This window comes from Limulus polyphemus, unplaced genomic scaffold (genome assembly GCF_000517525.1).
Source record: "Limulus polyphemus unplaced genomic scaffold, Limulus_polyphemus-2.1.2 Scaffold1945, whole genome shotgun sequence".
Taxonomy (NCBI): Eukaryota; Metazoa; Arthropoda; class Merostomata; order Xiphosura; family Limulidae; genus Limulus; species Limulus polyphemus.
The window spans coordinates 123,298-146,655 of NW_013667555.1; the positions used below are offsets into that span (position 1 = coordinate 123,298).

Genomic DNA, 23,358 nt, shown 5'->3' on the forward strand with positions numbered 1-23,358 from the left:
TTAAGTTATTAATTTACTTCTCTCTCTCTCTCTCTCTCTCTCTATATATATATATATATATATATATATCATTCTATAGTAATAAAATACATTTTTCTGCTTATTGCGCGTAAGAAATACTCGCTTTGTAAGAGTAACGGCTTCACTCGCTTGTAATTACTGTTGCAGATTTTTATTGAAGTGACGGCTTCAGTAACAGTATAAACTGTTGAATCCTGTCACACCTTGCAAGCTGAATTATAGCTACCTAGCTAGAACGTATTTAGACATCCGTGTAACAGATCGAAATCTTACCGTTGTGTTACAATATCCTTATTTGGTGTTTTTTTAATAATTGAAATTTCATGTCGTAGCTTACCATTTATGGCTGATTTCATGACAACGTATTTTAAACAGGGTTGTTGTTGTTGAGGTAAGTTGAGAGCCTGTAGTTGTTGGTATAACTCGTCTGGTTCCTGTTCAGATTGAGTATTCAAAACCTCGGTACTAGTAATGAATAGCTTACTATTCCTGAACTACATCAGAAGAAGAAAAAGAAGCATTAATTTGTTCAAGAAGACGGAAAAATAAGGCGGCTTACAACTTTAAACTTACAAAGATTTTATTACTTTTATATAGGGTTCTGACCACCAAAGAGAAAAGTAACTGCGACTCGGTGTGCTGGCGGATGTTACGAAAATAATGAAACGTTTGTGTGAAAGATGCAATGGACGATAAAATTCTTAAATAACATTTAAATGAACGTCTTGTAGGTTGTAGACTGGAATATAAGTGACAAAGACGTGGCAGTATGATACTTTTAACATCCAGATAGGCATCCATTTAAATATTGAGGAATCACTTTTCGTGTGTCTTCTATTAGGTCTATCGCACGAAAAAATTGCTGTTCTAGTGACATATACAGCAACGTATTCACTTAAGTTAGTGATACTGAACATAAAAATAAGCAAGGAAGAACAATAGTCTTTTGATAAGTTCTCGCATGTATTTTGGAGTCGTATTATTTTGACATCTACCCTAAGTAACGAAAACGTTAGGTTCATATAATTCGCTATTCAAATGTAAGAGTTGCTGAAAACTGTTCCCCTGCACGAGTAGACTTCTCATCTATAGAACAGTGATAAATCGCTGATACACTTGTTATAACACTTACTTTGCACGCTACAAGGTACATGATCAACGAGTGATGTCCATATGCAATGCCATGGCCAGGTGGTTAGGGTAGGGAGCTCGACTCGCAATCTGAGGGTCGCGGGTTCGAATCCCCGTCACACGAAACATACTCGCTCTTTCAACCGCGAGGGCGTTATATTGTGACGGTCAATCCCACTATTCGTTGGTAAAAGAGTAGCCCAAGAGATGGCGGTGGTTGGTGATGACTAGCTGCCTTCCCTCTAGTCTTACACTGCTACTTAGGGACGGCTAGCGCAGATAGCCATCGTGTAGCTTTGTGCGAAATCCATAACAAACAAACGTATGAAATGCAAATTTCAATCCGGGTCTACATAATTTTAATTTAAAAAATAGCTCTTTTTCTTTTATCCCATCAGTGTTATGTGATTACGATTTTTCTTTGCTGTTTGCTTGGAATTAAGCACAAAGCTACACGATGGGCTATCTGTGCTCTGCCCACCACGTGTTTCGAAATCAGGTTTCTAGCGTTGTAAGTCCGCGGACATATCGCTGTGTCACTGGGGGCTATGATTATGAAATCATTATCTAAATCCGCGTGTGGGTGATCTTCTAATATTTTGTACAAATTAAATGTACAAGTTTCTTTTAGTGGCAACACTAACGTAGTTAATCGAACAATTATCAGATACAGTTATCCATAATAAATTAAGATTCGCTAATAATATGAACGTTAATAATAACAAATGTTTATGGAAGTGTTACCATTTCCAAACTTCTTTCATCTTCAGATGTTGGTGCCTTTTCTCTTTTATTCACACTTGAGTCGTTTTGAAGACTTTTGTTATTTTCATTGTACCTTCTAGTTATTAAAGTAAGAACTTGCTGCTTTTTAACATGGGGAAGTTTCAGTCTAAAATGTGTTAATAATAAGATGAAATCTAAGAAACTTTAAGACACTTAGATTACAACAGTTAAAGCAACAATGCTAATCGATTATGAAAGAAACAATGGCTACCAGCTACAAATTACGTTGCATTATTATCATAATACATATTGGATATTATTTAATTTCTGTAGTGCATAGTATAGAAGACATATTAATGCTAGAAATAAACGACCTTATAACACCAAAATGTTGTTTGTATTTAATTAGACACTCAAATTTCGCAGTACAGTTTCTTCAGGAGCGTTCACTAAAACACAAACCGAAACTTACAGTTTTTTGTTTTTTTTATGAATTCAGGAGCGTTCACTAAAACACAAACCGAAACTGACAGTACAAAGCGAAGCTGTAAAGTGAACCGTTGAGTGTAAAATTAAATAAACACATTTTGGTGTTATAAGATCGTTTATTTCTAGTATTAGTATGTCTTCTATACACCAATATGCGCTACAGAAATTAAATAATATACTTGTTTATAGTCAAGAGGTTTATGATCCCCAAGTGAAATTATGTTGAAATATGTAAAACACAACATATCACATACTAGCTGAATTACCCCTTCCCTGCATAGGTTACTTGGAACAGGTATTTAAAACACAATGAACTCACTCTTAAGAACGTTTATTTAAAAAAATCAATTTTCATAACATTATAATTTTTTATCTAAACCTTTGATTTTCAAAACAAAAATTACACAATCTAAATTAAAGCTTCTTGACATACCATATTGGCTGTTGTTCCTTCTTTTGACAATATAAACAGGTTTTGATTAGATCCAACCCTTGAACATCCTACATAGAATTGACCATGTGAAAAGCAAAGCTGTTTTAGGAATAATCCAGCAACCTTTAAACTTTGACCTTGTGTTTTATTAATTGACCTTCCAAAACAAATTGTAACTGGGAATTGGAGCCTTCTAAATTGAAAGGAGTAATACTTGGTAGCAAAGTAATTCTTAGAATGAAGACATCTTCACCTATGGCATGACTAGTTGCTTCAATAACAACTAAACTTCTGCCATTACATAATTTTGGAGGAACAAGATTTCTCAACAACATTACTGGTGAATCAACTTTTAATTTCAGAATGTGACCTGGCATCCCTGGAGGAATTGGGTTGTTTACAGTATCAACTGTAACAGGAATACTTACATTTGAGCTGTAGGTGAATTCCTGTCTGGAAACCTTTTGCAATAATTGATCATTTATGTCATGAACAGTACCATTTCGAGATACAAGAATTGCTCTTTTACGAATATTAGGGAACATCTGTTCCTTTAGCTGTTCTGCATCCTTAACTAAGTTACCACATTTGTCTGGAATAGTAACTTAAGAAGAAAATTCTAAATTAAACCATTTGCTTTTATATCACCAAAGATATTAAAAACAGAGAAACTAAAAACAAACCACAGGTTAACATCATTTAATTTTTGTAGTGCATATTGGTGTATAGGAGACATATTAATACAAGAAATGGTTTAAATAAGGTGCCCTCTAAAATGTCATTTTTAACAGATAAATATTTCTCAGTCAGTCTCAAAAGAGTATATTTGATTAGCAAAAAGAAAATCAACCAGTTACCAGCAGAAAGCATTTATTTTTTAAAAGAATATTAAAACCATATGACGCCTTGTATTGTCAGTTTCGGTTTGTGTTTTACTCAACGCTCCTAAATAAGCTGTAAAGCGAAACGTTGAGTGTCTAATTAAATAAAAACAACATTTTGGTGTTATAAGGTCGTTTATTTCTAGAACCAATTAACATATATATTCAGCCTACAGAAAATTGTTGGCCTAACAACAATATCGTAATAGTTTTGTTGCTAAGTGACGATGTATAGTGTTGAGTATTACCAAAAGGAGCGTGACACAAATATAGAAACTGAATTAAAAGCCAAAAATTCGTTTTTGTGGGAAACCTGGTGGGAATTTTGCAACTTCATGTTATTTCTGAGGGCCGTATGCCAGATTTGGTGGTGATTGATTAAATAGTGTGCTAGGGGTTTGAGGACAGATACACACAGTATTATATATTATTAAATAACAAAACTATTATACCCGAATGACGCGGGTGTGGCTATATTGGATCATGTATCAAGAAGTATTCAAAAACCAGGAGTAGATACTGTGTATCACATTTTCTCTAACTAAACACTTACGATTGTCCTCTTATGATATGATAGTCTGCACACAATCGGCTTACCAACATATATATACCTTCGACAACAGACAAAATATATGTCAATAAAACTAGGGTTTAAACAATATCCAGACGACCTAATAGAAAACACAGAAGTACACGTACTGTTCGAATACAGCTGTAATGAACCAAAACAAAATACACACATTGGTACATATAATTAGTACTGTAACATTACATCACATAACGACGTAGAAGTACAGGTGGTATAGTTTGAATAATACGTACTGGACCCGGAGTTTAAACGTACAGTGTAGTGGAAACGAGACAAGCACTTCAGTTAATATACAGGGTATCCATAAATTTTGACCCATTTTAAAAATTAACAACTTCAAAAATATTATAGATAGAACACTCCGGTTTTATTTAACTTGACGAACAACTCATGAATATTTTCCCCCTCCTTTCCGTTACGGATCTGTCGTAGGAGCAACGCTAGAAAAGAGTACCAATCAATCTGTCTGGGAATGTGTTATTCAGGAAAATACGGACCAACACGATGACCCCCACGTTCCCCTGACATAACCCCGTTGGATTTTTGTCTTGTGGGGGTTGTGAAAGATCAGGTTTGTTCGACATCCGTGCGTGATATCGTGGATCAGATGCAACAACGGACGTGACTACCGAGATGCTGAACAACACCTGGAGGGAGATATAGTATCGTCTAGATATTCTTCGAGTAACAACCGGTGTACACGAGGAAGTATACTAAGAAGTATACTGGTAAAGTAAAGTAAAGTAAATGATTTGGAAAATAAAACAGTTTTGACAATACAGATTACCATCATGGTAAAGTAAAGTAAATGATGCAAAAAATTTATTTCAACTTCTTCCATAAAATAAAACTAATATAAGTTTTTTTATTTCTACACCGCATGTTTTTTGTGCTTCATTATTATTTTGTACAATGTCCAGATTTTCTCGCTAACCTGTTAGATCTCGTATTACAGGTAACCTATACACGTAAAATGTCAAGTGGTGTAAACTTATGGATCATCAGTACCAAAATTGATTTTTTTTCTGAAAAAAGTGTTTAAAGTTAACGGTGTATTGAGGAGTTCATTTTTTTACATGTCAGTTTTAAAATCGGGACAAATAATACAATGTGTGTTTGTTTTGTTGTATTTCGCACAAAGCTACACAAGGAGTATCTATGCTGGCTGTCCCTAATTTTGGCCTGGTGGTTAGAGCGTAATCTACGAGTCGCGGATTTAGATCTCCATCACACCGAACATGCTCGCCCTTTCCGCCGTGGGGGCGTTATAATGTGACGGTCAATCCCGCTATACACTGGTACAAGAGTAGCATAAAAGTTGGCGGTGAGTGATGTTAACTAGCTGCCTTCCCTCTAGTCTATCACTGCTAAATTAGGGACGCTAATGCAGATATCCCTCATGTAGCTTTGCGCAAAATTAAAAAAAAAATCACACAGACAGCTTTATAAATTTATAGTGTGTCAAAGAAACCAGGCAGAATGGTAATCATACATTAATGTTATACGTTTATACAATGTCCCAGTGAATCCACCTCCCAATGACTCAGTGGTAAGCCTATGGGCTTACAAAGCTAAAAATCAGGTTTCAATACTCGTGGTGGGCAGAGCACAGATAGCCAATTGTGCAGCTTTGTGCTTAACAACCACCAAACCCATGTAATCCACGTTACAACGCTTCTGAAATCATTACAAATCTATAGGATGAACATTAGATAGAATAATTATGCGAAAGTTTATAGGACACGAAAGGCAGCAATGCCCTGTATAAGTACTATAAACGTATATAAAAATTGTTCGCCGTTCACGGACATGAAATACGTTATAATTTAAGATATATCATGCACTAAATACATTTTATTAAAATCAAATATAGTTTAAACTTAACGGAAGGAATAAAACGCATATAATCCGAAAGAAAGAGAAACTTATAGATGTTGTGTAAATTACATATTTGAAACTTTTTTTATTTGCACGATTATAAAGCTAAGATTATGAACTTTTTCAAAGAAAAAGGACATTTTTTAGTTTTTGTTATTCTAAGAATTTGTTTTTTAACTCACTGAGGAAATTATTAAATAAATAAGAAGTTTGCACTGAATGGCCTAACAAGGATGAGTATGTACATTTTATAACTTAAATATCCATACACTGAATGGCCTAACAAGGATGAGTATGTACATTTTATAACTTAAATATCCATGCACTGAATGGCCTAACACATACTCATACTCATACTTAGCTTAGAACAGACCCTGAATGTTACAAATACTATAAAGAATTATTTGCGATTTCCATTGAAGTAGGGTATAAAAATGTATATTTAAGCGGGAATAATGCCCCTTTATCTTGAAAACCAAAATTAAAATGAAGATATTATAATAAATACAATAGATCAACATACAATAAAATCTTTAATGAAAGCTCTTTTGGAAGGTAAACTTTCTATCATGGGCATTTAAATATTTCTGCTTCTCAAATAAAAAATATATTGTGTGCGCGATAGGGGGGGGGGGAAGCAGTATCGACTTTTTTATTATTTTATCAAATGAACGTTCATAAGATATACACCAAAATAAAAATGTAAAATTTTTACATTCAAGTTACAGTTCTATTTTGTACATGACTTGGGTTTCTAGATACATTAAAAAAACAAAAAAACCTCAGTGACGTTATTTGCCATCGTAAATAACTGGAGATGCCGGTCTGGAAAGGTTTTAAGGTCTACCTTTCGAAAATTCTTAAGTTATCACTCAAGTTTATTTCATTATGGTTTGTCCACGTATTCTCTAAGTATCATAGTCAGTTATACATAATGTTACAAAATTTACTCGTATGTACATACATACATACATACATCCAGGATAAGCCACATCCATAAGCATCAAATGACCCTAACGAAGACATCACAAGGGTTTAAATGAGATAAGAGTGGAAGCCATATCCGTAAACATAAAAAAAACCTAAGGAAGACATCACAAGGGTTTAAATCAAGTGAGATTGGAAGCCAGGACAAGCCACATCCATAAACACCAAGTAACCATAGAGGAAAAAATCACAAGGGTTTAAATCAGGTAAGATTGGAAGCCACATCCATAACCTTAAGGAAGACATCACAAGGGTTTAAATCAGGTACTTAGCTCATTGTTTCGGTTTTTCGAGGATCAATTAAGGCTAATTTGTGTTACATGAGACATGCCAGTTTTAATAATAATAACCAAAATAGATGGAATAAATAATCATTTTGTATACGTAATAGGGTTAATTTCGGAATTATGCTGACACTTATTCAATTCTACAACTCAACAATGGACTTGATAACAGTGTAATTAGTTTTTATGTAAGCGAAAGAGTCCAAATATATTTCATACATATATTAAAATATCATGAAACTTCATTCTTAAAAAAATCTGTGATTTAAATGTAATAGTGGTTAACGTATGAATTTCACAAGACACATCCATAAACATCAAGTAACCCTAAGAAAGACATCACAAGGTTTAAATCAGGTAAGATTGGAAGTCACAAGGTTTTAAATCAGTTAAGAGTGGAAGCCAGGATAAGCCATCTTCTCCGTCTTGGGTTACTTGTAAATAATCCACACACTTTACAGGAGCTGAAGGATGCAGTGACTTGGTACTTGTGTGAAATTTTACAGGACACAGCTCAAAGTGTGCAATTATACGTCACGTGATATCACAATATGGAGGGCATACTGAACATGTCATTCAAAGTCTACTGAATACCCCAAGTGTTTAGTACAAAGTTGACATTCACGTTTCATACAACGGAGTTATTACAAGTACAAAATGTAAGATATGTAAAAAAATCGTCCTTTATAAAATAAATAACAACTTCTAAGCTTAAACTATATCAGTGATTTTGTAAAATGTTTTCATGTAAAACTTATATGAAAAGTTATCAGTTATTAATATTCAGTTGAACTCCACTTTTAGAGCACTATTAATTTAAACACACAACTAAGGGAAAACTAAATATATTTAACAGCAACAGTTTTAGAGGTCATTAATTTCTACAATACGTTATAAACGTAAGTCTCTTAACCCTGATTCCCCTCCAAAGAAAGTTATAATAACAGAAAATATGAACACGAACAAAAACGAATGGAGTAACTTGCTTCACTTTGCTGTAATCTGGGAAAAAAAGCGAAGAGTACTTTAATGAGTATTTCTGTCCTTAGGTCACTAAACCTAGCTGTTGTCAACAAAAGTGGAATACTTTGGAAGCAGCTTCCAAGCACGCAGCTACAAACAGTTCAGCTTTTATAGTTAATCCACTGTTTACCCAAAATAATATTCGAACAGTAGGCTTAATAAGTAAAAAACAACTCAACTATTTATAATGAAGAAGTTTTGGAATTCTTATTTGAAAGGCTTGTTCATAACTATACGTTTTACTAAAATATACCAATAAAGTAATAATAAAATAACACAATATCGTGTGTAGCAGTTAGTGAAAAACCAGAACAAACTATCAGAAGCCTTGACATAAGACAACGTGAGACTAAATTGTGCACTAATGTGTGAAAATTAGTTATATCAAGACTTTGGGTTTTTTTCCCCCACTTGTTGAGGTTTTTCACTAAACCAATAAAGGTTTTACATTACATAGGTCCTTAAGTATTTTTCCATTTTTAAATGTTTTTCAACAAATAAAAAATGCACATTTTGTTTATGTAACAGGTGCATTAACAGTTTAAATATCTTTATAAATAAATTATTTGCAAACGAATGTTCAAAGTTTACGTATAATATATTGAACCAAAATAACATACTGATTTTTTAAACATATTCTATATTACACATATTACAAACATAATTTTGATATTTCTGTGCACAAACAATCAGGTGAAAGAAGATTTTATGTTTTAATAAAACGAAATCAAATACCTTATATCTGTAAGGTGCAGAGTTCACCAAGTACACTGTTGCATTTTATAGTTTTAATTCTATCTTGAATGACTTGAAAGTATATAAAAACCGTTTATAACTTCTACGTCATCCTGGTGCCATTCACTCTGTTAGAAGTATCCTTGTCCGGATCATCATGAAGACCTGAAACAAATAAAGAAAACTACCTAAACAACTATTTCTTCAGAAGACTAGTATATTCTTCTTTTTTATTACATCACACTTTAATCGTCGAGTCCATTGTTTTCTCTCTGCACATATTACTTATTCCAAGCATATATGTCATAATGTCATTACTGTGACGAGTTAAGTAGAACAGTATGTGATATGTTCGTTATCTCAGTTCTTGAGAAAAGCTTCTCTTGAATTATTAATCCTCTCGCAAACACCTAAGTGTTTTCTTATCTTTAATAACTATACAGTCCTTGGCGGATTTTAACCTGCTAATCTTCAGACAATTTAATTCGCTAACGGAATTGCCAGGTAGGGAAGGAATAAAACACAAAACAAGGTTGTTTTTTCTTCTTGTCGTTATTTATTTATTTCTACTCTTATTATAACAATATTTCTACCTATTGCATACCTCATGTACTTTAATTAATGTTTTCTTTGATTTAAGCGTAAAACTGTAAAATTTGTCACGGGATCAATTCCCGAATTTTAGTGTTATACCTACCCCACCAATCCGACTTACTGGCACTGTACTTCAATAATAATAAAAAAAAAAATAAGAGTAAAATACAAACATACTTCTAAATATTTTTAACCCACAAGTCCGAAAAACTAGAGCGAGTGCACTTCACTCATGGGTGAAGGGTGTGTTTTTAATATGAGCGTAACCTCATGCACGTTTAAGAATATTAAAAACAACAACTGGCGTTTAATTTTGTCCTTATGTGGAACTTCTGCTTACTTCTATAATCTCAGTCTGACATTCACATGAGAGTGAAGTAATAGCGCCATTTTGGATCATCACTCACCAGCTACACACAAACATATTTGAATTGAGATTGACTTTCTTGTTAATTAAGTGAAGAAGTATTTATAATGCCACGGCGATGCCTAAGTTGCCTGTGAAAACTACACAATTCTATATTTTCATTGTTTTCTCGATGTAATGTAAGAAAAAACATATTTTTTTCGTTTGTATATTTTATAGAAAGCCAGTTTTGTTTGTTTGTTTAGTTGAATTTCGCGCAAAGCCACAATAGGAAAGGTAGTCAACACCAACAACTCTTGGACTTCTCTTTACCAACGAACAGTGGGATTGACTGTAACATTAACACGTCCCCACGGCTGAAAGAACAGTCATGTTAGGAGACGGGATTCGATACCGATTGCGAGTAAAGTGACCTAACCACCAGGCTGGAAAGTCAGTTGGGTACTCAAAGCATTTTAAAACTGTATTCTGTTTTTCTATGACATTCTGAAATCTTCTGGATAAAAATAACAGAATCAAACTATGAGCATGAGAACATGTCAAAGTATTTAATCTCGATTATGATGTAATGTGAACAAATATTATTAAATAGGACACAAGTAATAATTAGAAACACACGCAGGTTACTTATGAAGTTATTTAATATCTTTTATTTCTACTACACATACCCTGTAACGTATCAATCAGTTCAGTAGAATTAATAAAGTATCGTTCTAAGAAAATATATGATCTTTTAAAATCACTGGACTATATAGAATGATAAATTAGTTTAGTATCATTAAATTATCATAATATCACACCACACATGGATGGCGCAGTAAGCAACGACGCCACTATATAAACTGTGATAAGAAGGGGGCACGTGACAGTTCCAATTACCATAACGTGTTTTGACTGTTCTAAATGAGTTCTCGTTGATTTGAAAACGAAATGTTAAACTGCAAAAAAGTGAAACTACGGGTAAATATGCAAAGTACATTTTATATAAAATTGAATTAAATGAAGAACGTTCAGTTAATATAACGTGTTTCTTTACTTTCGAATAAATGCTGTAAAAAAGCATCTTTCGTTCAAAATGAAAAGCATGTAATTCATAGTTGTACAACAATTTTGTCGAATATATATATAATACTATAACAGAATTGTGACTTCCGCTACTGAAAAGCTTTAGAATATCGTAAAACTAATTTTTGAGAGGTTATTCTTGTGTTTTTTGATATAAAAATTGTGTATATGTAAATATATCTAACTTGTAATTATTTTCATATAATAAAAATACCACTGATATGCTTACACGAGTAACAAAACTGCTACACGATTATGAAAACCCCTGAATAACTCAGAAACTTGTTTTAACCTATGTAAATCTTAACGTAGTGTAATTTAAGCCAGAAGATCGCAAGGTAATTCCGCCATTTTGTATCATCGGTCATCCATTAGCTATAGAAAAAGTGTTGGGTTGAAATTATTTGATTTTTTCCATATTTCTGTAAACCGCAAGTTAGCTATAAGGAAGACTAAATATATATAAGAAAATTAATACTACAATAATCGTAGCATATGGCGAATTATGAAAATTGTATGTAATCTAATTGTTTACAAACCTTTTTTGTGTAGGTTCTCAACGTATTTAACTGTGATAGTTTTTAGGTCCCAACTTGTTCATACTGAGCAAAGCTAAATTTGTTTAATTGATTTTACCAACGGTTAAAGTATAGATTCCTTCTTTCACGTATAGGACACAAAAATGTCAGTTCTGCGCTCAGCATTCGGGAAGTAATGGAATGAAAGTTTCGAGGACCAAAACACTCACGTCATCATTAGTCTAGACATAATTGATCACGAAGAGACTTCCGCTTTAACAGAAGATAATGCTGAAGAAGGTACCTGAAAACAGTCCCAGACTGTCTGCTCAGACATTACGCATGATTAGGGTGAAAACCAGACTGTTTCACAGATCCTACAGCTACCTCGACAACGCTTTTCTTTGAGATCATGTTTAACCACGAGCAGCGACCCCTACGAAAACAGTAACGATAACACAAAAAACTCTTATCACGCGGTCAACATCTTTCTAGGCTGTAGTACAGTGCCACGTACATGTTTGTTGCACCACAACCCCATCTTTGGTAGTGTCTTACACGATATAACTGAGGAAGGACGCATACTGAATGTAACTAATAGAAATAACTTCTAACATTTATTATTAAAAAATGAAATTAATAGTTTTTAGTCGCCTAAGTAGGCTTTGGCGCCAGCCTCAACGTATAGCTTTACTCACAATTAACAGACGCGTAAATACCTCTACGGCTGCTCATCGGAATCAAGGTCAATGTCAACTCAAGTAACACGCGCACAGAAGGCGCTATAATATAAGGAGAACTGCTAGAAAAGCTAGTACGGCGCTTGCGCAAAATGTATGCCGTAGCTTCCACCAACCAAAAACGCCAACTCCTACTTTGAATAGTCATATCAACAGGAGCGCCTAGCAACGTATTTAATTACACAGTTGGCGGGAAAAGTACACCTTACAATAACTAATAAAAATAGCAGTCTTATGTGTGATTTGTTAATATTGAATATAACATTGTTTTTAAATATTTCATGTTTATTTAATAAAATACTATAATGAGAAGAATCCGTGCAAGTTCAAGAGCTATCATACCAGTTTTTGTAGATACCTCACTTACATTTGTTTCAAGTACCACACAAAAACTACAAAGTTTAGTGTGTTGCATGGTACATTTTTAAAAATAGAAATGACGTTTATCAATAGGTCTTTCAAAGTAACTAACTCTTTCAAGTCTAACAATGTTCCAAATTTAGCCGTGATAAGAAACGCTTCTTTCACTGAGTACACAACTGAAAATAGTCCGTCAACTCAAAGAAAGCAAAATTACTTCGGTATTATAAACCTAAACTGTATCACGTGATCTAAAGGCTCAAGGTTCTGGTTTTGCCATCCCTAATGTACAAGTGTTAGCCAGAAAGAGAGTATCCAGTCAGTAGAGCCAGCCGCCTACACCGCTGCTCTTAATCGGCTCTAACGGTTATAACGTCCCACAGTTAAAAGTGTGTGTCGCAATCAATGGCATATCGTCGCTCTAAATTGGACCTTTCACACACAGACCGGTACGCTAACCAGTAGTCCATGCCAGTCCAAAGTGATGATAAAACAAGCTATTCAGGGACCTTTATTTAAATTACCATTTTTAGTGTTTGTAGTCATCTAATGTGAATGATAAAACATTTTCAAATTTTGCACATTAATTTGCAAACAGTTTTGCAGACGTGGTTAAGATGTCCGGATTGCGAGATTGAAGATTCGTGATTACATCTCGCTGCCACGCTTACGAACTCCGCTCTTTTGGGCAAAGTACTCTATTATAGTGACGATTAAACTTCACTATTCGGTCAGCCAGGAGTAGCCCATAAGTTGGCAGTGAGTGCTGGTGGCTAGCTGCATTTCCATTAGTCTAAAATAAGGAACATCTATACACAGAAAGGCCTGGAGCAGCTTTGTATAAAAATTCTAAAACAAACAGAATGAAGCAGAACTAATATATGATAAAGGAAACTGTACAATATATACAGTTTTCACATCAAATAATTTGCGCTATATTGAATTACGTTAATTTTCATTGTATTTAAGTGGGAACATACTGTTAACTGATCCACCAACTATATATTCTTTGCTTTCTTTAAGCAACCAAAACGTTCGGTACAATAATAGAAAACAAATATGGGCCGCTATGTCTACACAATCTTTCACAGCACACACTAATAATTGTATTTCAAGCATATAGGAGGAGGATCAAGAAGGGGTTGAGGGAGATGCAATCCCCCTTTGTATAGTACTCTCATTCGGAATTCATAGTACGCAAAAAAAAAAAAAGAAACAGTTTCACTAGATTTTTTATATCAAAAGTTCACAACTGTATAACCTTTTCAATATATAACTTCACATGATATTAATAACTAGAGGGGCACTCAGTAGAGTGCATACCTCCGCCACGCAGCATTGATCATTTTCGTCGTTCTCAATGGACACGGACCATTTTTGACAGGACAATGACGAATAATATTCTACATATGTCACCAAGTTTCGTCAAAATCCAATCATTCTAAGTGAGTTATAGAGCAAAAATAGTGTAAAAAATCACTCCCCATGTTAACAGATAGGGATTTTTCATCTTCGTCACCTTGCTGTGACTTTGACCTTTCAAAAACTAATCAAGTTTAAGTTGAGTCATAGTTCAAATGTATGCCAACTTTCGTCCAAATGCATTTAGCCATTTTCAAGAACTCTTGCTGATAAACACACAAACTAACACACACACACACCAGAGTGAAAACATAATCTAATAATAACAAATGTTTGTTAACCTGCACAAAATGAGCTATTTGAGCTGTACCCATATAAGGGATCGAACCTCAAATTTAAGTTCTATAAGTCCTTGAGCTTACCACTGAGCCACCTGTACTCGAGAATAATCTTGTAGAAAAACTTAAAAAATCGAGAAAGGCTTGTTACAGAGTGTTTACAAAAAGATTCAAAGTGTACCTTGCCAAATTTTCATCTTAGTTCCTGCTTACCAAAGTTAAAACTTTCTGCTACAAAACTGAACGGGGATTAATTTTAACTTTTGTATAATTATTTTTTCTTACAACATTATATTTAATATTTGAATAAACAAAGTATTTGTTTTGTTCTTTAAGGAAAAATGTTAGGACGTGACATTTGTTGTTTTCAATTGTCCAACAATGCAAATTACTACCACTAGTCTTTCTCAATAACTCCTGAAATGTCAGTTAATGCCTCAATTAAAATTAAATTTCTTACGTCGCTCGAATTGTGAGTTCATTTATGAGTAAAATGATAATTTGTCTTACCCACGTGTCATGGTTCACTAAAAATAGCAAGTTTTATAAAATTAAACATAAAGGTGTAAGGATATGATTATCAGTAGTATTGTTGAGGCCCTCTAAATAATTCCTATAAAGTAGAGTTTACAGGATGAAAAAATTGAGTAAAGCATTTCTCAAGCAAAGAGAGGCATGTTTCATAGAATAGAAAAGAGTAAATAAATGTATAGATATGTACAATTATGCAGAAAGACAAAAAGTTTGAAGTAACTACATTCAATTGGAGGAAAATGTAGTGTGTGCGAATTTAGCGTTATCAACATACCTGTTAAACTTATTAAAGTGTGTAATATAAAAAAACAGAAGCATTCAAGAGTTCTCCAAAATATAAACCAATACACTTTTCACTTTCATGTAAAGGGCAGTTATTCGAAGCTTTAGTCACTAATGACATAAAAACACGCGCCACGGGAGAGAAAGATATGGCCAGACAGATAGACAACAAAAGACAGCACCAAGCTGACTCCTTTTCAAATTTTTACGCAAAGCTACATAAGGGCTATTTGAGCATAGCCGTCCCTAATTTTGAACAGATTTACAAAAAAAGAAGGTAGCTGGTCAACAGCATTCTTCACTGACTGTTGTGCTACTCTCGTCTGACCAAATAAAACACCTCCCGGTCCTGAGCGTGTTATTGCGACAAGGGGACGCGAATTATGAACCCTGCGATTCACAGTTCGTGCACACTAAACCATTTAACCACGCTCGGCCCAAGGCAGAATCGGAATACCCCAAAAAGTGCCAAAGATATAGGAAAATGTGTCTTTTGAAACAGTTAAAAATTACACGTTCAAATTCATTTAAAACTTCCGTTCATTTCTCTGATTTTGGCGAAATTTAGCCTTTTTTAAGTTACAGGCCTTTTCTACTTCATCATACGTACGTAGAGTATGATATCACTATTTTCTTCTGGTTATGGAGCATATGCTAAAACCATTTCGGGGCCACATAACAAATAATATTTATTCATTACCTATAAAATATTTGGCGTGTATAGTCATTATATCACCTTTACATTTTACTTGTTATTTGGCTTATAAAGCAGTTCTTACGCCCAGCAGAATACAGTTGGAGCGTAAATACACAACATGTCACACATATAACGCCAGACTGAAATATTTGTTCACTTCTGTTATGTCAACAACTGATCTAAAAATTTTGAATGTACAGAAAGAGTCAAGTTAGGATAAAGGGGACATCCACATAAAGGTATGTGATTTAAAAAAATAGAGCCGAGTTATAAAACAGAGCAAACTTTGTAAAAATGTAATGTCAAAGTGAATAAGTTAAACAAACAACAACATAAATTGGGAACATTTGGTCCCCTTTTATATATTCCTGTTGTTGCTTGTACCAGTTGCAATATAAAGTTTTCTCCAATTTTTTATTGTGCACTTCTACGTTACAACTTTATAGGGTATGCCCTTTTATATAATTTGACTTTTTTTATATCACGTCTGTATATGGTTGACCCCTTTATTTTAATTTGACTGTTTCTGTATATGTAAAATGTTTTGATCGGGTATCACTACTTTTTGTTTTGATCATAATTTCAACATTAATTAAAAATAAGTTTCACTCGAAGAAAGGTTTGAACCCCAGCTATCAGCACAGATGCAACCTAAAGCATTATACAATTCCTTCATTTCAGATTTTCCACCCGCCTACTGGCCTAGGCCCTCAAGTCATCAGTTTAACTGTGGAGAGGAGAGATATTCAATAGAATTATTAAAAATATTGATAAATGCCCTAGAGTAACATTCCTTGGATGATTATCTTGTTTCATGCTGGTTCTCCCTTCTTAACTATATGTTTGTCTCTTCAACAACAAGAAGAAAAAGAACAATCATTTTACCAGTTTCGGTTTGTTTTTGATAAATGCCCTAGAGTAACATTCCTTGGATGATTATCTTGTTTCATGCTGGTTCTCCCTTCTTAACTATATGTTTGTCTCTTCAACAACAAGAAGAAAAAGAACAATCATTTTACCAGTTTCGGTTTGTTTTTTCTGTGAAATTAAAACACGTGAAGCTGTTCTCTTTAATGTAACCTAATAGAAACATAGGAATAGTGGGATTCCAGCATTTGAAACAGCTGTTGCAGTACTCCAGATTTAGCGGTTCTGTATATAGAGTGTTACTCCATTCTTCTAATGCTTCTAGATACAGTTAGCTACATCATACACACATATCTTAGAACTATAATCTCACAAGATTGTTGGACGTCTAGAATGATACCGTAACAAGGGTTCAAACCCATATTCACCATGTTTCTTTTCCCTCTTATACACATCTATATGCTAGGTTCTAAAGAGTTAATTGTTATCCTTTTGAAAGAGTGGAGAAATTATAAACAAAATTCTTAGGATGATAAAGAATGGCTAGTTCACAAAAACACTGTTCCCTTTCATGTTTGGCGTTCTTTTTTTTTTAGTCTTCAGTTTTTATCTTTCATTCTTTTGTCTGGTTCTTTAATTTCCATCACTGAGGTACATTCATGGTTTTACACCGTGAGTGAGCTATGATTTAAATCACTGCTCTATACACGAAAAAAAGTTTATCACAACAAATGATTTTTTGTTACTATATACATTTATATATGTATATATATTATATGTCTGTTAAAATATTTTAAACAGGCGATATTGACCACCATGCGTTAAAGTCTTGTATTTCATTGTTGTAAAAACCACTTGACATTTTTCATCTTATAATGAATCGTAAGGTTTACTAGCAAACTAATTGAGATTAATGCTATGGTAATGTACCATTTCGAATAAGTAGATATTTGTTGAGTTTTCGAAACTCTCGTGTTAACAAAAGCTAACCTGTCAAACAACTTTCATCAACTTCGAAGACGCACATAATTCACACTGAATGCAAAAGAAAGTGAAATTATTATCTATTTCTTGAAAAGGAAATTAAACACAAATAACAAAACAAATCAAGATTTAATCAGAAATAAATAAAACTATGCTGAAAATATAATTAATTATTGTAAATGACAGTAATTAAAATGAAAAAAGTACAAAAACAAGGTAAACAATTGTTCTTGAGCACACTCAAGATAACTATTTAATTCTTAATACATAAAGTCTCGGCTTTAAGCTTACATCAGATGCTACACAGAAGTAATAAAAGTAATGTATTGATATTTTTTGACAGTATTCCACTCACTGAACTTATTGTCTACTGGTTTCTATTGTTGAGAGGGTTCTTTTGGATTATTCGGTTAAAAGAAGAATGCAAAGTCCAGTCCACTTAATGCTAACGAAATAATTATATTTCTTCAACTATATATTTACGAGTTAATTTAACTATTGTTCCTGATAGGCCTAAGTCCACATTAGATACTAATACAACAATTTCACTTGCTAACTTCTTACGTATACATACGGCACTTTCTCGCATCTCTTATACTTTGTTGAAACATAAGCTCTTTCAAGACTTCTATGTCGTTCAGAATGTCCTCCTATATTTCAACTGGGGGTCGTCTGGCCATATGACATATTGGTGCTACATCACCAACTTCTATGTCGTTCAGAATGTCCTCCTATATTTCAACTGGAGGTCGTTTGGCCATATGACATATAGGAAAGTGCTACATCACCAACTTCTATGTCGTTCGGAATGTCCTCCTATATTTCAACTGGGGGTCGTTTGGCCATATGACATATTGGTGCTACATCACCAACTTCTATGTCGTTCAGAATGTCCTCCTATATTTCAACTGGGGGTCGTCTGGCCATATGACATATTGGTGCTACATCACCAGTATCAATCTCATGAGATATTTCATTTGTGAGTCCTATGCTATGACGTTCACCAGTAAAGATATGTTGGTGTTTGATGAACAAAGTCATGTAATCTGTGGGTTTGGTCAGCTCCGGTAATACAGCTCCTGCAATTGAGATGGTAAGTTCCCCTTACGTAAATATTTGACATTAGACTTCCTACAATTTTGTTTCTAAGGTGACTAGTTAGGATGATCTTTTATGTGGACAGCTTCACATCTTGCGATGTTCTGTCCAGGTCTGACACGGATTTCATGATTTGTTGTGTTCATGGCTCTAATGATGACATTCTTATTCTTCTGATCAACGAGAGTTTTTCCAACCAAATAATTCCTCAGAACAGGTTTGACTATTTGGTTCTACCACGATCCATATACTAAATCAAAAGTTGTTTCTTATATATTATATTACCTAGCATAAGTATTTAACTTTTTAAGTACTATAATAATTGTCGATCTTGTTGCCACTGGAAGTTCAGCATCAGGTGTTGTAATTACCATGTGGTACACAGAAAGTTTCTGGTCAAAAACTGTGAAACTGTTTGAAGTAAGTCTAACCCCACAATCCGTGTTTCCTAATGAAGTATATTCCCGATATGCACTCTTCCTGGATGTCAACTAACCACACACCATGTTGTGTAGGGAAGCTTCCCATAGTCATGGTGACTTCAAACTTCCCTTTTGCTGAAACTTTATGACCACTTGTTATTTGCATCAATATATCCTTTAGTTCAACTCTGGAGCAATTTCCGTCTTTCTTTATAAGATCGGGTCGAACTATGTAAAAACAGTGTAGATCAATACGTTCCCATCAATAAATCACGGCCTGATATATTTGCATAATAAACTCCATGTTTCAGTTGGGACAGATGGAGTATTTTAAGTTGAACTTCGCCACTTAAGTTCATCTGTTCATGTTTTTGATGTTTAATTAGCTCTTTGTTGTTTCTTTGATTTGTTTTGGCTCTGGGACTCATCCTTAGAGTATCGCATCCTTGGTTTATTACCATTTATTGATTCATCACAGTCTCGGCTCTAATTTCCATGGTTTCCACATAGCACTCCCCTTTTTCTAACAACCGTTGGTAACAATTTCTATTTATTAAAGGCTTTTGTCTGCATTTCCTGGTAATATGTCCTATTAAGTTGCAGTAAAAAACCTACTGTGCTGTGGTTTACTTCTTCCTTTCTGAGTAATCAGTTGTCTAATTAATCCCTATCAGAAGTTTATTGTTTCACACAATTTGACCTGATTATCCTATAAAACCGGGTGTTTTTAGTTGTTTATCTGTAAATTTAATTGCTTCAAGACTGTTTTAGTCTAATTCGTATATTCTCACCCACTATGGCATCAATGAATTGGTTGCATGCCAACGAATCTAGAATTTCACGTGAAGCATCTGTAATAGATTTGCGAACAATCTTTCCACGTATTTAGCAAGTTCGGCTAAGGTTTGTCTTTTTCTGCTCATAAAATTTGCTTTAAAAACTTCTTTCTGGTGTGCTACTCCAAATGTATGTCATAAGGTAGCTAATGTTTGGTAGTTGTTACGGTTCTCTGTAAGTAGGTTTCTTAATGTTATGAAAGCTGGTCGTTTTAATGTGCAGCATGATGAATAACTTGTTGTACACTACTCCATCTATCAACCTCAAACATTCTTTCAAAAGGCTCCTGATATGCCTCCCATAACACTTTCCAACACTTTGTCGTTTTTTTTATATTGGATTATGTTGTTGAATTGGCCTCTTAAATTCTCTAACTCGATGAAGTGGTGTGTAGCTCGTGTAGAACAGGAAGATCCAATAATTATAATTGGCAAAACAACAGTAACAGGTGTAGATTGGTTCTTATATTTCACATAACATAGTTAATGATATTTGAGGACGGCACTACTGAGCAGATACGGACAAAGGTTTAACTGGTTTGATCCTTGCATTCACTAATTCAGTTTATAGATGTTTTATCCTGGAGTCCATGTCTTTTGTCACTTATTTTATTAGTTTGTTGATGTCTTTTAGAGCTTAAATTTTGTGGTTATAATCGTTCAATGCATCATTTTCTGTGGTTTCCTCGAACTTACATTTGATCAAATTAATTATTGTTCATAATTCTTCTGTACATACCATGTCTTGTGACTCCTCTCTCTTTTTTCATGATCATCTTTCCACTGTTTCATCATGTCTAGTAAAATTTTTATCTCGCTTCGAGCACATATCTTAAAATTTAGTCTTGATTATATTTTATTTCTACCAAAATAATCCCACTTCTGAAAACAGTATTGTCACAATTTTGATTATTGAGTAGGTTCTTTTTTATTATTCGGTAAAAAGAAGAATGTAAAGTCAGTTTTTAATGATAAAGAAAGCGTTTTATTTCTTCGAATATCAGTTATACAAGTTAGCTTACCTAATATTCACTGATATGCCTAAATTCACTGTAGACAACAATTTCACTAACTTGCTAACCTCTCTTGTACGCACGGCACTTTTTCGTACCTCTAGTATTTCATTGATACACAAACTCAATATTCACAAAAACGAAATAATAGATGAAACGACTAACAAATTTTCTAACCCAAAATAATCAATCCATCACTGTAACAGGTACAGTAATCAACTAATCTCTCCTAACTTGCGTTTTTATATCGTCCAAATCGTTTCATAAAATTTTCAAGAAAATTCTAGTAATAAAGCTACACGCTCACTACGTGACGATAGAAACTTTGTTCAGCAAAAACACAAGCAAACGTATAAACAAATAAATAAATATATATATATATAAAACACAGGCTACAAATTATTAAAAGTGAAACTCGTGCTCTTCTTACTGGCAGTAGTTAAAAAATTGATTTCAGTTTGTTCAATACGAATTGACGATGAAATAATTGCTTTTTGTTTACAATTGTAAAAAAATATAACTTTAGCTGTTGAGCTATTTTGCATACTAATATATCTATTTCACATTTAAATTAACATTAATTAAACCCATTCATTTTTCCTTATATCTAACTTGTTGCTTTATTATAAATAGTTGGTTGCGTGGTGATTTGTAAGCATTATTTGTTACTAAATTCAAACTAAACAAAGTTTTGTAATTGTTTGTTTCAGTATTTTTGCGCAAAGCAACACAAAGTGCTTTCTGTCTGCGCTTAGCCGTCTCTAATTTTGTGCTGGTGTGCTAGAGGGACGGCAGCTAGTCACCACCCTTATCTTCTGGGCTATTCTAATCGAATTGTGGGATGTGACCGTTACTGTTAATAGCGGTCCAACGGCTCCAAAGTGCAGAGCGCATTTTTGAAGAAACAAACTGTAAAACATGAACTTTTAGATTCGCATACCGAATGGTAATTGCTTACCACTAGGAAACACCTGTCCAAATTTTATAATAAAATTATTGAATTAATTATGGACTTTAATTATAACATTTTACCACGTAAGTTTTAACTTCACTCCTTTAAATAAAAAAGAACATATCACTATTGTCCATTACATTACTATTGTCAAATTTGGCATCAGATAAATGTGTCATTTCTAATATAATAAATCTGATACAAAGGTAAAAGTATAAGAAAAACCTGTGAAATAGGCTAAAAAGCTTACATATTATAACCGTCCGCCTACGATTTATGAAGTGCACGCTGAGCGTAAGTAACAAAACTAAAAAGAGTCACTATTTATGTAGTCTACACTAGACAATCTCTGTGTTTACGTAGTCCACACCAGACAGTCTCTGTGTTTATGTAGTCTACACTAGACAATCTCTGTGTTTATATAGTCTACACTAGACAGTTTCTGTTTATGTAGTCTACACTAGACAATTTCTGTGTTTATGTAGTCTGCACTAGGCAATTTCTGTGTTTATGTAGTCTGCACTAGGCAATTTCTGTGTTTATGTAGTCTGCACTAGGCAATATCTGTGTTTATGTAGTCTACGTTAGACAAACTCTGTGTTTATGTAGTCTACACTAGACAATGTGTGTTTATGTAGTCTACACTAGACAATGTGTGTTTATGTAGTCTACACTAGACAATGTGTGTTTATGTAGTCTACACTAGACAATCTGTGTTTATGTAGTCTACACTAGACAATCTGTGTTTATGTAGTCTACACTACACAATCTCTGTGTTTATGTAGTCTACACTAGACAATCTCTGTGTTTATGTAGTCTACACTAGACAATCTGTGTTTATGTAGTCTACACTAGACAATCTGTGTTTAAGTAGTCCACAATAGACAATCATCTATGTTTATGTAGTCCACACTAGACAATGTGTGTTTATGTAGTCTACACTAGACATTCTCTGTATTTATGTAGTCTACACTAGACAATCTGTGTTTATGTAGTCTACACTAGACAATCTGTATTTATGTAGTCTACACTAGACAATCTGTGTTTATGTAGTCCACACTAGACAATCTGTGTTTATGTAGTCTACACTAGACAATCTGTGTTTATGCAGTCCACACTAACAATGCGTGTTTATGTAGTCTACACTAGACA

The 23,358-nt window shown here is 33.8% G+C and overlaps 2 long non-coding RNA genes across 9 annotated transcripts in view; one reads left to right on the forward strand and one right to left on the reverse strand.

The window, feature by feature from the left end:
• Positions 1–23,358, reverse strand: part of LOC111087272 — a 139,935-nt gene that overhangs the window by 36,604 nt on the left and 79,973 nt on the right. For 5 of the 8 annotated variants that reach the window (XR_002611976.1, XR_002611979.1, XR_002611982.1 and 2 more), the window contains one exon: positions 9,178–9,342. This is a non-coding gene — a long non-coding RNA (uncharacterized LOC111087272). Of the gene's footprint in view, positions 1–9,177; positions 9,343–11,742; positions 11,885–12,419; positions 12,873–23,358 lie in introns of those variants that run through there. The other 3 variants (XR_002611974.1, XR_002611978.1, XR_002611981.1) reach the window with 2 other exon arrangements.
• Positions 10,638–12,299, forward strand: LOC111087273. The gene is made up of 2 exons (XR_002611984.1): positions 10,638–11,098; positions 11,877–12,299. It is a non-coding gene; the product is annotated as an uncharacterized LOC111087273 (long non-coding RNA).